We start from the raw sequence: 14,778 nt of genomic DNA on the forward strand, positions 1-14,778 counted from the left end.
CTTTGCCCATGGGGTTTTGCCAGAAAGAATACTGGAGTGGGAAGCCCATCCCCATCTCTTTCCTCTGATTCAAGCCCTGACAGTCTCTTTCCTTTACTTCACGTCCTCACACACATACACACACACACACACACACACGAGGAGAGAGTGGGGTGTATTAGATTTTAAGGCCACTGTAACAAATTGCCATGAAGTGGGTAGCTTAAAACAATGGGTATTTATTGTCTCACAGTTTTGGAGCCTCTACATCTGATATCAAGTTGTTGACACGACTGTGTTTCTCCTCAAATCTGTAGAGAAATCCTCACTTGCCTCTTCCTCAGTTTTGGTGGCTGGCCAGCAGTCTTTGGTGTTCCTTGGCTTGCAGGTGCACGACACCAATCTTTGCCTTTGCCATCAAACAGCCTTCTCCCCGTGTGTCTGTTCCTCCGTTTGGCTGACTTCTTATAAGGACACTAGTTATTGGATTAGGGGTCCACCTACTCCAGTATGGCCTCATTTGAACTTAATTACATCGGCAATGATCCTATTCCCAAATAAGTTCATATTGTTGAGTACTTGAGGTTAGGAATTCAACATTTCTTTTGAGGAGTGGGAGAATATTCAACCAACAACAGATGGTAACCATGAGGAGAGCATCCCACAGAAACCAAAGACATTGCCTTGATTCCAGAATTTATTCCAAGAAGGAGTCCTACTACAGTGGGGGTAGAAGATCGAAGAATCTTTTGAAGTATGTATTCCCACCTACTATTTGGTTTGCTTATGGACTAACTGGGTTTGATTGACAGGTGTATGCTATCATGAGTTAATGATATTAAAGAAACTGAATGCCTTCATATAAAGCCTGAATGGCACTGGATACAGGATAGCGGCCCTATTCTTTCTCATAGTTTCCCCCAGCTATCCTGTTTGGAGGGAAATGATGGTGTATAATTTTGATGAGCAAATGGGAGAAGTGATTGTTGTGATGAGGCTGTCACTCTTTGCCAGAGAACTGTCTTTGATGTCTAAAGTATTACTTGGGACCTAGATGAAAGAGTCATAAAATAACAAGCCTAACCAAGGGGATGCAGCTAGCATTTAGGAAATGCACCCATTTTTCTGTATCTCCTCTTTTCCTTTGATCAAACGTGTACACATTATTAATAAAAAGAAATACAAGTTTTAAAAAGACATGAAGAGGGAATGGTCAAATGAACCCTGCCAGAGTCCAAAAGAAAAAAAAAAATCACAGCAATTTCACATCAGGCCCTTTGTTGAGATCCTATACAAGAACAGCAGTATGATTGGGGTTCTTAAATGGCAGTGGCTGAAATGGCTAATAAAAGCCTGCTAATGACACAGAATCAAATCACCAAACAAACCCATCTCAAAATCCAGTTTCTCTTGAAGGGAAGGGCATGAACTTTATGGTTGGCACTGTCTCTTAATGTAGGACCTTAGGCAAGTTACTTAATCTCTCTCAAGTTTGCTATGTATAAAACTAAGGATAACTACCTAGCAAGGCTGTAGTGACCATTAAGCCAAACGCAGGACACATGTAACAGGTGCTTCACTAAATCGAAGCCTTCCACCTCCCAGCCCTGCAAATATATGCAAAATATAATCTTTGCCCACTACCCCTCACCTACTCTTCATCTCATTCTCTTCCTCTCTCTCTCACTCTGCAAAGGTTCTTATTTATAATCTAGCAGAGGGTATATAAACAGGAAATGACTTGCATTTATTTTTAAAAACCAGTGTAAAACAATGTAGTATACCACTGGCTACTTAAGTGCTGACAAACTCGACATTCCTAAAAACAGCAAACACATATTGAGTGATCATTCATGCCAGGCATGGTGCTAGGCATGGAGTATTCACTAGTAAGTGAAACATCTTCCCTCCCTGGTGGAGTTCAGTTTAGTGAACTGAATGGTGAAGAAGCAATGAATATATAATTGAAAAATATGTTCGGTGCCCATAAAGAAATGATCAGGTGCAATGATGGAGACTAATGAAAGGGCAGGTGGGATACTTAGTTTAGGAAGGATGGCCTTTCTGAGGTGACATTTAAACTGAAACCTGAAAGATGAGAAGCTAGATGTGTAAAGAACAAGAGCAAGTGTCTTCAAGACAGTGGAATCAGCATGTCCAGCGAGGCAGTCAGGAACTAGAAGTGTTTGAGGAGGAGTTCTGGCAGTGTCAGCAAGATGGAGGGGCTGCCATGAAGTAAAAATCCAGTTCTTACCATGGCCTCAATGTCCCACCTAAACTGCCCCGGTCCTCCACCCCACCCCCCTACATATCCTCCCCAGGTGTCCACATCACCTAGTCTTTCTGTCCTTTATGTGCTGGTCTCACTCCCACCTCAAGAATGAGAGGTTTGCTGCATTTGCTGTTCTTCTGTCTAGAACGCTCTGGCTGGATGATTCTCATAGCTTCTGGCCCCCGTGGTCAGTCAGGCCTCAGATCAAGTGTCATCTCTGGAGAGAGATCGCTAATTACCACCCCTCACCCAACATTAACTTTTGGTGGTTTTTTCCTCTTCCCATCCCTCACCACTATCAAACGTTATTTTGTTGATTTTTTGAAGTTTGTTTTTTTTGTTTGTTTGTTTTATACTCTCCCCTAAAATAGAAGTCCCATGAGTTTATTTTCCTTATTGCTATAACCTAGAACCATATCTAGAATATAAATGAAACTCAAATATTCCTTGTTGAATTTACAATGAATGAAATAAAGCTTAAAGAGGTAAGGCGAGGTATTAGAAAAGAACTAACCAAATTGTGTGAGAGTAAGGACTTCCTGGAAGAGGTATGTTTTAAGTTATTAAAATCAAAGGGGCAAGAGAGCGAAGGTGGTGTGCAGGTAAGAAACAAGAATTGTGGAGGACGGAGGAACCTGGTGGGCTGCATTCCATTGGGTTGCTAAGAGTCGGACAGGGCTGAGCGACTTCACTTTCAGTTTCATGCATTGGAGAAGGAAATAGCAACCCACTCCAGTGTTCTTTCGTGGAGAATCCCAGGGACCGGGGAGCCTGGTGACCTGCCATCTATGGGGTGGCACAGAGTCAGACACAACTGAAGCGACTTAGCAGCAGTAGCAGTTAGCGCTGAAGCCGCGTTTTACTAATCGTTCACCAGCGCCTGTCCCGGGACCTGGCACACAGATAGGGTTTTACACAATGACTGACTGTGAGGTGTGCAGAAGGGTCTATTAACTCGGCTGCGGTGCAGTTTGTGGCTGGCCACTAAGCCTGGCAGCACCCGTGCGAGGGAGCAGACGGCTTTGCGGAAGACGGCCTCGGCGGGTGGGGGTGGGGGGTGGGGTGGGAAGCGCCCCCCGCGCCTGCGCGTTATGGCGGGGAGCCGGCAGCGTCGGCGCGCGCCTGCGCAGTGCGGTCTTTCCCGCCTCCGACAAGATGGCGGCGGCCGAGTAGCGCGGGGGCGCGTTGTGGCCGCAGGAAGCCCGGCCGCTGCAGCGGGCCGAGGCGGGATGCTGTTCCCAGGGAGCGCCGTTGGCCACCGGTGAGGAAGGTCAAGCACAGAGCTGCCTTCCCGAGCCCCCCGGCGCCCCCTACGTACACCCCCGTCTGCTCGAGTGCGGTCGCCGCTTTGCCTACTTCGCTACCGCCCTGTGCTGTCGGGTCCGGAGCTCCGGCGGCGGCAGGGGCTGTGTCCGGCAGGAGAGGAAGCGCCCGGGCTGCGTCCGTGCTTCTGTCCGCGGGGCGAGCGTCTGGCAGGTGGGTGAAGCTGCAAGCTTCGGTGTCTCCTCTTGGGGCAAGTCACCTCCCCATCTTCCTGGTCTCGACCTTTTGCTTCCTTGAGAAGTCTTTTTAACTGTCTGGAAAGCTTTCCCAGGCTTATAGACTTACAAAGAAAAGCTTGCTATCCAGACGCCAGTGGATTTTGTTCATCTTGTCGGGGGGATCCAGCCCCCAGGAGACTTTGATGGTTTTGAGGAATGGTGCCAGTGACGGCAAGTGATTCTTCATCTAAATTAATCCTTTTCTGACTACAGCGAGTCTTCGGTCTCTAAACATTTTTTGGAGGTGGGGGGGCGGACGGAGGGACATATGTATACTAGATCCAGGGAAAGAATTGAGAAGTGGTCCTGGTTTTAAAAGAAGGCTTTGTGAGGGTAAGAAATGTAATAGCCCAAGAAAGGATAAGCGATTTTAGTGATTCTTTTATTCACTGTTAGGCTAAATGGTCCATTGAAGCTTCACAATCTTGTGTTGTCCAAGCCCTTTGTTTTATTTGGAAAGGACTGAAATGGAGAAAACGCTTTTTAAACTTGAAACTTCTCAAATTTCTTGGGTTCTCAATTGTTATTAGTACTACTTGGCAATCTTTCTTGTACTTGATATTTTCTGCAAAATTTAGATTGTGCCAGTGTCATTTCTTCTTCATTTATTACTAGGGCAAGAGTAGTCAGAATTAATGGTGTAAAAAGTGCAAACTGAAGGAGGGATGTGGTAGTGGAGGTTGCCATGTCTGATTTTTCCCAATTTTTTCCTGTAATTGGATAATGTGTCAAGAGCAGCAGAATGGTGAAAAATGAAGCTATGAGTATAAATGGTAGTGTGTCCACTGAGATTGCAATGGGTGGAGCTTTTAAAATTAAATTGAGTGATATCCTTTTTTTGAAGCCATGCTAGGTGCTCTCCAGAGTTTCTAAAGCACAAACTGTTGTTGCCTTATTGGAAATTTATGCTAAAAGTCTTTTAACAGGTGGGTTACAATTGGCCTGACAGATTTAACTTTTTGTTCTACCTCCTGACACACATCTGCCTTAACCTTTATTGTAGACTTTTAGCCTCTTGATGAATTTCTTAAATTTGGAGATAGAATTGTTCATTTTAAAAGGAGAGGAGATATTTTAAGTGTTTGATTCCTGTACGGGCAGATTCATTCACTTGTTTGTTGCTGTGCTATGCTAAGTCGCTTCAGTCACGTCCATCTCCTTGCAGTCTCCACAGGACAGCCAGACTCCTCTGTCCATGGGACTTCTCCAGGCACGAATATTGGAGCAGGTTGCCATTTCCTCCTCCACAGGACCTTCCCGACCTAGGGATCAGAGCCACATCTCTTCTGTCTCCTGCGTTGGCAGGTGGGTTCTTTACCACTAGCGCCACCAGGTAAGCCTGTTTGTTTCCTGCACCCGAGGACTGCGTGTTTTTACAGGCACTTGTCTCTCAATTCTGTGCTTTTAGCTGACGGGGTAGTGCTCAGCCCTAGGCAGTAGCTCATTGCCTGAGGCATTGTGTCAAGACCTGTCTGACCACAAACAAGCACTCTTCCACACTTATGGAACCCGTTTTCTCTCTCTCTTTCTTCCCCTCTTCCTGTCTTTAGGAACCCTTCCGTCTTTGTGTCTATTCATTCAATTCTTTAGCCTACTGCTCTTTTCATTTGCCTCCCCTAGTCACCAGGATCCCATGGTCATCAGTTTTTACCAGCCCATCATTGATACCTTAGAATACTTAACTTTATGTCAATTTATCTTTCTAGTGCCCAGTTCTGAACAGGCCTAATCACTATCTTGATCCCTGAAGGATACAAGAGACAGTTGTGTGAGGATTTTGGATTGTTTTCATACCAGTTAGTGTTCTGTTATCCTCCAGATCTATAATGTCGATTGTGAGGGTTTTTTTTTTTTGTCTTACTTCATGAAAGTGTTTATAGCAAATAACTTGATCTTTTCCTTTCCTGAGAAAAATCTCAAGCATCTGAGGTATAATCTTTTCTATCCTGATATCATTTCTCTATTTACTCTTCTCTGAAAAGAAGGAATTGTCCTTCCTTTTCTTCAAGAGCAACCTTCTCCAGATGTGTCCATGATCATCCCTCTTTATCTTTCTTTCTCAGTAATTATCCATGATCACTCCTTTTTAAGTTTTGCCCTCTCTAGCCTCCATGCATGCTTAAATATACCTTTGCCAGGGCTGCCAAACACCGTGCTGTGTGCCGTGCAGCTCACAGAAGCCAGTCTGAATTTTGAGCCTGCTGTGCCACTGTATTTTTATTCTTTAATCCTAGGAGCCTGGTGTAGTTGTTGTTCAGTCGCTCAGTTGTGTCCAACTCTTTGCAACACCAAGAACTGCAGCATGGCAGGCTCCTCTGTCCTCCATTACCTCCTGGGGTTTGCTCAAATTTATGTTCATTGAGTCGGTGACACTACCTAGCCATCTCATCCTCTACCACCTCCTTCTCCTTTTGGCTTCAGTCTTTCCTAGCATCAGGGTCTTTTCCAGTGAGTTGGCTTTTCGCATCAGGTGGCCAAAGTATTGGCGCTTCAGCTTCAGCATCAGTGCTTCCAGTGAATATTCAGGGTTGATTTCCTTTAGGATTGGTTGATCTTCTTGCAGTCCCAGGACGCTTAAGAGCCTTCCCCAGCACCACAATTCTCAATTCTTTGACACTCAGTCTTTATGGTCCAACTCTCACATCCATACATGACCACTGGAAAAACCATAGCCTCGACTCGACGGACCTTTGTCGGCAAAGTGATGTCTCTGCTTTTTAGTATGTTGTTGAGGTTTGTCATAGCATTTCTTCCAAGGAGCAAGCATCTTTTAATTCCATGGCTGCAGTCACCATCCACAGTGATTTTGGAGCCCCCAAAAATAAAGGTCTGACACTGTTTCCACTGTTTCCCCATCTATTTCCCATGAAGTGATGGGACCAGATGCCATGATCTTAGTTTTCTGAATGCTGAGTTTCAAGCCAACTTTGTCATGCTCTTCTTTAACCCTTATCAAAAGGCTCGTTAGTTTCTCTTCACTTTCTGCCCTTAGAGTGATATCATCTTCATATCTGAGGTTATTGATATTTCGCCCAGCAGTCTTGATTCCAGCTTGTGCTTCATCCAACCCAGTGTTTCTCATGATGTACTCTGCATAGAAGTTAAATAAGCAGGGTGACAAGATACAGCTTTATTATAACTCTTTCCCAGTCAGTTGTTCAATGTCCGATTCTAACTTGCTTCTTGACCTGCATACAGGTTTCTCAGGAGGCAGGTAAGGTGGTCTGGTACTGGTGTTTCTTTAAGAATTTTCCACAGTTTGTTACCATCCACACATTCAAAGGCTTTAGCGCAGTCAATGAAGCAGAAGCAGACGTTTTTCTGGAATTCTGTTGCTTTCTCTATAATCGAACAAATGTTGGCAGTTTGCTCCCTGGTTCCTCTGCATTTTCAAAACCTAGCTTGTACATCTGAAAGTTCTAGGTTCACATTCTTTTGAAGCCTAGCTTGAAGGATTTTGAGCGTAACCTTGTTAGCATGTGAAATGAGTGCCATTGTATGGTAGTTTGAACATTCTTTGACATTACCTTTCTTTGGGATTGGAATGAAAACTGTGACCTTTTTCAGTCTTGTAGCCACTACTGAGTTTTCCAAATTTGTTGACATATTGAGTGCAACACTTTAGCAGCATCATCCTTTAGAATTTCAAATAGCTCAACTGGGATTCCGTCACCTCCACTAGCTTTGTTGGTAGTAATGTTCCCTAAGGCCCCCTTGACTTCACGCTCCAGGATGTCTGGCTCTGGGTGAGTGACCACAGTGACTGGTGTACTGTTCTCTGTGTATTCGTGCCACCTCTTCTTGATATCTTTTCCTTCTATTAGGTGCGTACCATTTCTGTCCTTTATGGTGTCCATCCTTGCATGAAATGTTCCCTTGATGCCTCCAGTTTTCTTGACGAGATCTCTAGTCTTTCCCATTGTGTTGTTTTCTTTGCATTGTTCACTTAAGAAGGGTTTCTTATCTCTTCTTGGTATTCTCTGGATCTCTGCACTCAGTTGAGTATATCTTTCCCTTTCTCCCTTGCCTTTCACTTCTCTCCTTTCCTCAGCTCTTTCTAATGTCTCCTCAGACAATCACTTAAGATTCTTGCATTTCTTTTTCTTGGACTAGTTTGGTCACTGCCTCCTATACAATTTTACGAACCTCTTTCCAGTGATGAACCTCGTATATAAACTCATATAAAACATATGAATCTCTTTCAATAAACTCATATATGAACCTCTTTCAGTTTTACGAATCTGGTAGACACTTTCTCTACCAGATCTCATCTCGAATCCATTTGTCACCTCCACTGTATAATCATAAGGGATTTAATTTAGGTCGTATCTAAATGACCTAGTCGTTTTCCCTACATTCTTCACTTTAAACCTGAATTTTGCTATTAGGAGCTCACGACCTGAGCCACAGACAGCTCCAGGTCTTCTTTTTGCTGTCTGTGTAGAGCTTTTCCATCTTCAGCTGCAAAGAACATAATCTGATTTTGGTATTGACCATCTGGTGATGTCCGTGTGTATAGCTGTCTCTTGGTTGTTGGAAAAGGGTGTTTGCTATGACCAGCGTGTTCTTTTGACAAAACTCTGTTAGCCTTTGCCCTGCTTTTGCCCTCCAAGGCAAAACTTGCCTATTATTCTGGGTGTCTCTTGGCTTCCTATTTTGTATTCCAATCCCCTGTGATGAAAAGGACATCTTTTTTTTTTTTTTTTTTGGTGTTTGTTCTAGAAGGTGTAGTTCGAGAACTACAGCAGTTCTACTTCACAGAACTGTTCAGCTTCAGCTTCTTTGGCATTAGTGGTTGGGGCAGAGACTTAAGATAACACTGATATTGAACAGTTTGCCTTGGAAATGAACTTAGATTATTTTTTTTTTCTTGAGGTTGCACCCAAGTACTGCATTTAGAACTCTTGTTGACTATTAAGGGCTACTTCCTTTCTCCTAAGGGATTCTAGCCCACAGTAGTAGATATAACAGTCATCTGAATTAAATTCACCCATTCTCATCCATATTAGTTCAGTGATTCCTAAGATATTCATTCTTGCCATCTGCTTCACCACATCCGATTTGCCTTGATTCACGGACCTGCCGTTCCAGGTTCCCATGCAAAAAAAGAGCAATAGCTCTTTACAGCGTCGGACTTGACTTTAACCATCAGACACATCCACACAACTGAGCGTCATATCCGCTTTGGTCCAGCCACTTCATTCTTTCTGGAACTAAAGACTGCCCTCCACTCTTCCCCAGGAGCATATTGGACACCTTTTGATTGTGGTGCTCATCTTCGGTGTCTTATTTTTCTGCCTCATGCTGTTCGTGGGGTTCTCGCAGCAGGACTGCTGGAGTGGTTTGCCGTTCCCTCCTCCAGTGGGCCACGTTTTGTCGGAACTCTTCACCAGGACCCGTCTGTCTTGGCTGGCCCTGCACGGCATGGCCCATGGCTTCACTGAGTTACACAAGCCCCTTCACCACGACGAGTCTGTGATCCATGAAGGGGTATAGTAGGAAGGACGTTTACTTTTAAGCTTCAAAGATCTGATTTTGAAGTCTACTGAAACCAGTTACTGTCTGTGTGGCTGTGGGCAACTTACTACTCAGGCTGTATTCTTTGTCTGTAAAGTAGAATGTTATACGAGGAAGACATGGCAACCCAATGCAGTATTCTTGTTGGAGAGTCAGCATGGACAGAGGAGCTTGGTGGGCTATAGTCCATGGGGTCACAAAGAGTTGGACAAGACTGAGCGACTAAGGACACCACAGAATGTTATACTTACGTCACAGAGTTGTAATCGACGGAGTTTAACACACGTTACATGTCTTTCCAAGGGTTTGGTGCATTATGGAGTTCTTAAAAGTGTAAATTATTCTTTCCTTTGCACTCTGACTTCCCTTACCATCACAGCACCGAAATTGGTTTTTAAAAAGTCATCTTGATGATCAAATTACCAAAGCTAACAGCCTTATCTCAATCAGCCATGGTTTTCTTAGACCGCTTCTGAAATATACTCCATAGGAATGAAATGATCTGATTTCTTGTTTCTTGGCTTTATAGTTCCTGATTCTCTTATGTCTGAAAGTTTCTTTACATTCCCTGCAGTGTCTCGATTTTGCTCTTTCCCCTAAACATAGCTGTTTCCTGTATCAGTTAGGATGCAAATAGGATTTAAAAACAGAAGAAGTGTATTAGCTCAGGTAATTGGCAAAGGCATAGGTAGGATTAGTTTAAAGGGCAGTTTGTGCATAAGCTTGGCTTTGCTCAGTCCTCAGTCCTCAGTCAGCACAGAGGTTCTGGGTTTCCGTTTCCTCTAAACTGCCCTCCCATTTGGGTTCCTGCTCAGACTGGCTTCCCCTCTAGATTGAATCCAAGTGCTTTCCATCTTTATCTGTAGTGTGGCGACCTTTGTGCTCAGGTTTATCCTTTCATAGTTGCATGTTTCTCTTTCTGCTCCAGGCATCACATTCTGACACAACCACCAAAGACGGGAGGAAGTTTGCCCTCTCATCTCTTGATGAAGCAAGTAAACCTTTTACAGAAAGCCTGTATCAGGTTTCATTTTGGCCTTATTACTTATGCCCTAGTTGCAAGGGGACTAGAAAAACCAATATCTAGCATTTCAGTCTAGGAAGTAATTAGATGAATGGCTACAGGGAAGATAACCAACATTGTCAGTGACATATATTGATAATATTGTATGGAGAAGTAAGCTTAAATGAATGAGAATTTTCAGATAGTAGTGGCATTCTTAAAGCACTGCTTATCTCAAGAGCAGGTATAAGCTGTGCTTAGGACTGAATCAGTCATTTAGATAGTCATGAATGACTAATTAAAATGGATTACTATATAAAATTAGTATATTTGAGTGGTATATCCCAGTTCTTTTAAGGTTGTTGTTAAGAACATTTACGCGTGCACTGTGAGGAATGGATACAGGTAGCAACTAACAGGGAATAGACCTCTGGCTCTTCTTGAAGATGAGTGGTGTTTGGAAATCTGTGGGTCTGGTAGAGACGAGATATACCAAGTGTCCTGTGATGTTTGCCTGCAAAACAAGAATTGTCCCTTCCAGAATACCAATAGTGCCCCTGTACACTGAAAAAACAAATGCTTTGGTTTTTTTCAAAGAATTCGCTGAGATTCCTCTGTATACTTATATTGCAAGTGACAGAAAACCAAATTCAGACTGGCTACACAGTAAAGGGCATGATTAGGTCTTGTCCTTGAACTTCATCTGGGGCTTCATCCAGTCTGAAATCATCAAGGACTTGGCTTAGTTTCTCTGGTCCTGCTCTGGCATTCCTCTTGTTTTGGTTTCGCTCTCAAGCGAGCTTATCTCATGGTAGCAAATTACTGTAGCACTTTCAGACTTAATACTCTCATTTCATATGTAAAGTCAAATGAAGCATATCTTTTGTTATTTGGTTTTGCAAGTGTTTGTTGAATGTCATCACTGTTGAAACTTCCCTGAACACCTGCCCCTAAAAGTGGATTACTTCCTCTGTTATGTTACAACTTCACAGAACTCTGTTGCATGCCATGTTCTATGGTTATTATGCTCATATGTCTCATGCATTAACTTGCCTTAATTGTCTGTGTGTTCTTAATGTGTAGAATACTCTCTGACTTAGTGGTACACAGTAACCATTTATGAATGAATGAGAGGAAGGAAGGATATGGAAAGGGGCAGAGAAACATAAGAAGTCCCCATTCCTTCCTGTTACTGAACCCTGAATTGTGAACGTTGTACTCCTACCACCAAAGTATGTGTGTAATGCTCTTGTGATTGAGAATGAATTCATTTGAAAGCTTTACTGAATTCTAGTAGTGTTCCATCATTATTTTCTCAGCAAAACTAAAACCAGTTACCATCTTTTGTTCTTTCAACAAGTATTTTTGAAAGCCTGCTATTGGCAGGTCATGTGACACAATGGTAAACAAAGTAGAGCTGTGCTTCCTGAGCTTAAATATCAGCGAGGGGCATAGACATTATTCATGTGTGCACACTCAGTTGCACACACACGTCAGGGAGCTCACAGGTTTTGAAGCAGAATAAGATAGATTCAGGGGATTAAAAAGTAACAGGATACTGTAATACTTCAGGTAGTTTGGTGAGCAAAGGCTTTTTGAGAAGCCCTTTTCTGAGTGAAGTGGATTAAGCCATGGAACTATCTGGAAGGAAATGTTCGGGTAGAGCAAGCAGCAGCTTCTAACGTGGAAATGTCCTTGGCATGTTGGAAGAGCAGCATGTGGGAGGCCGTGGCTGAAGCGGGGGTGGGGGGTGTGTGGCAGGGCAGGTCAGAGGGTAGGTGTGGGCAGGGTAGACCAAGGGGAGTTCTGAAGGTCATTTAAAGACTTGATTTTATTAGCTAGAAAGTCTGGAGAAGGCAATGGCACCCCACTCCATTACTCTTGCCTGGAAAATCCCATGGATGGAGGAGCCTGGTGGGCTGCAGTCCATGGGGTCGTGAAGAGTCAGACACGACTGAGCGACTGCTCTTTCACTTTTCACTTTTGTGCTTTGGAGAAGGAAATGGTAACCCACTCCAGTGTTCTTGCCTGGAGAATCCCAGGGATGGGGGAGCCTGGTGGGCTGCCGTCTATGGGGTTGCACAGAGTTGGACACGACTGAAGCGACTTAGCAGCAGCAGCAGCTAGCTAGAAAGTCACTCAGTCGTGTCTGACCTTTGTGACCCCATGGACTGTACCAGGTCTCCCACATTGCAGGCGGATTCTTTATCAGCTGAGCCACAGGGAAGCCTCAAGGGAACTTCCCTTTTGGCTCAGATGGTAAAAGCATCTTCTTGCAATGCAGGAGACCCGGCTTTGATCCCTGGGTGGGGAAGATCCTCTGGAGAAAGAAACAGCAACTCTCTCCAGTTCTCGTGCCAGGAAAATTCCGTGGATGGAGGAGCCTCGTAGGCTACAGTCCATGGGGTCGCAAAGAGCTGGACACAGCTGAGTGGCTTCACTTTCACTTTTCACTTTCTAGCCAGAAAATTGGAGATGATATATCTTTGGAAATCTAATTATTATTTTTAAGTTATATTATTTTAAGTACTAATTATGATTAAAGTTCTCTCTGTGCTAAGTAACTAGCATATGATAGACTTAACACAATTTAAATGTTAAATAATTTATCTGAATAAAATGGTACTGAGATAAAAGATGAAATTTTAAAGTTACCCTTTGAAGGAACTTTTTAAAATATTTAGGATACTTTACTTAGGTTTGTGATTATTTTCTTCAGCTCTTATGTACCCCATTACTAAAGTTTTCTGTAGTCACTAAAGAAAATTCAGGAAATACAGAAGTACAGATGACATTCATAAGCTCAACATATGAAGAAAACCAGTTGAGTTTTCGTCTCTCCCAACCCTTCCCTCCCGCTTTCAGTACCCTCTGTCCCTCTCTTCTTCCCTCTGTCTTTCACTTTCTTCTTTGTGCCTATGACTTTTCCCCCCTGTTACAGTGTAAACATGTGTATATGTCTAATTTTTTAAAAATTAGGTTATATTCATTTCTTGGAATATTTGATAAATCTTATTTTTATTGACTGTATAATCCCATTGTAAAAATTATTTTTCTTAATTGTTTCCTGGAGTTGGTTATTTAGTTTAGGTTTTCTATTTTATCATCATGTGGGCAGTGAATGTCTTAACACATGGATTTTTTTCTCTTTGTCTTTTTCCTTAGAATGGAATGATTGGCACTGGAGTAATGTAATGGAATAAGGTTTCATCTTAGACATTGTTAAGGTTCATGATACATGTTGCCACATTGTACCATGTCTTGTAAGCCCAATAAATGTTAACTGGTTTGAAAGTAACGGTAGCTGGGTGGTGGTGGGGAGGTGAGGACCTACGGAGTTGCCAAGCTTGAGTGATAGGCTAGGTTAGCCTTTTATTTCCAAATATTTTTTTCTTTTTTATCTTTAATATATATTTCAAGGTGTATATAAAAGCACCATGGAGAACTTTACATGTTACTGCAAACACACAAACACACATGAACTTATTGCTCAGGTCAAGACGCACAGCGCTGCCACCACCCCAGAGCTCCTGCCCTTCTGGTTCCCGGTCTCCAAGAGGAAGCTTTCAGCATTTCCCTCCAGGCCTGTTTGCTCAAGTTCGTTTTGTTTTGTTTCTGTGAAACCCTTCATCATGTTTAAAGAAGTTCCCTTCTGTACCGGTTTACTAAGAATTTTGTGTTTTGTTCTGTTTGTTTGAATTTAATGCTTTTTTTGTTGTTGTTGCAGCTTTTCATTACTGTATGACTTTTCTCCTTCACTATGTTAATATATTGAATTACATATTATTTAAAATCTTAAACCTAACCTGATTTCTGAGGTAAACCTAATTTGGTTTTACAGTATTACTCTTTTTATGTATTTCTGGATTCAGTTTGATATTCTGTTAATAGTTTTGTATCAGTGAGGTGGCCTATATTGTCCTTGTCAGGATTTGAAATCAGCGGTTATCTCATACTAGCCTTATAAAATGAGCTGACCCTCATTTTCTATTCTGAAAAAGTTTAAGTAGGACTGAATTGTTCCATTAAATTTCTGTGAGAATCTGGCCGAGAAGCCATCTGGGCTGGTAATTTTCTTTGTGGAAAGATTTTTAATTACTCCTTTGATTTTTAATTTTTAACCTTCTCAGATTTTCTGTTGATTATTTTGGTAGTTTTCCCCCTAAGAAGTTGTCCTTTTCATCTAAACTTTTTAAATTTACTAGCATAAAATTATTTATAATAAATATTAGTATCCGTTTAATGGTTGCAGTAAAGAATTATCTTATTGTATCTGTTATAGGCTAAAACTACCTTCTGTTTTTCCTCATTCAGTCTCCCTGGGAATTTAGTAGTCATTCAAAGGAACCAAATTTTGAATCTTGCTGATTCCTTTTCTTTTTATTACATATTTGTTCTCTATTGCATTGATTTCCGCTCTTTATTTCCTTCCTTCTACTTTTTGGGATTTACTTTTTTGTTCTTTT

The 14,778-nt window shown here is 42.4% G+C and overlaps 1 long non-coding RNA gene across 1 annotated transcript; it reads left to right on the forward strand.

The window, feature by feature from the left end:
• Positions 1-3,606: 3,606 nt before the first annotated feature.
• Positions 3,607-14,057, forward strand: LOC136155336 (uncharacterized). Its single transcript, XR_010660789.1, has 3 exons — positions 3,607-3,727; positions 4,958-5,125; positions 13,807-14,057. It is a non-coding gene; the product is annotated as an uncharacterized lncRNA (long non-coding RNA).
• Positions 14,058-14,778: the final 721 nt, after the last annotated feature.

Source organism: Muntiacus reevesi, unplaced genomic scaffold (genome assembly GCF_963930625.1).
Source record: "Muntiacus reevesi unplaced genomic scaffold, mMunRee1.1 SCAFFOLD_120, whole genome shotgun sequence".
NCBI classification, from domain to species: Eukaryota; Metazoa; Chordata; class Mammalia; order Artiodactyla; family Cervidae; genus Muntiacus; species Muntiacus reevesi.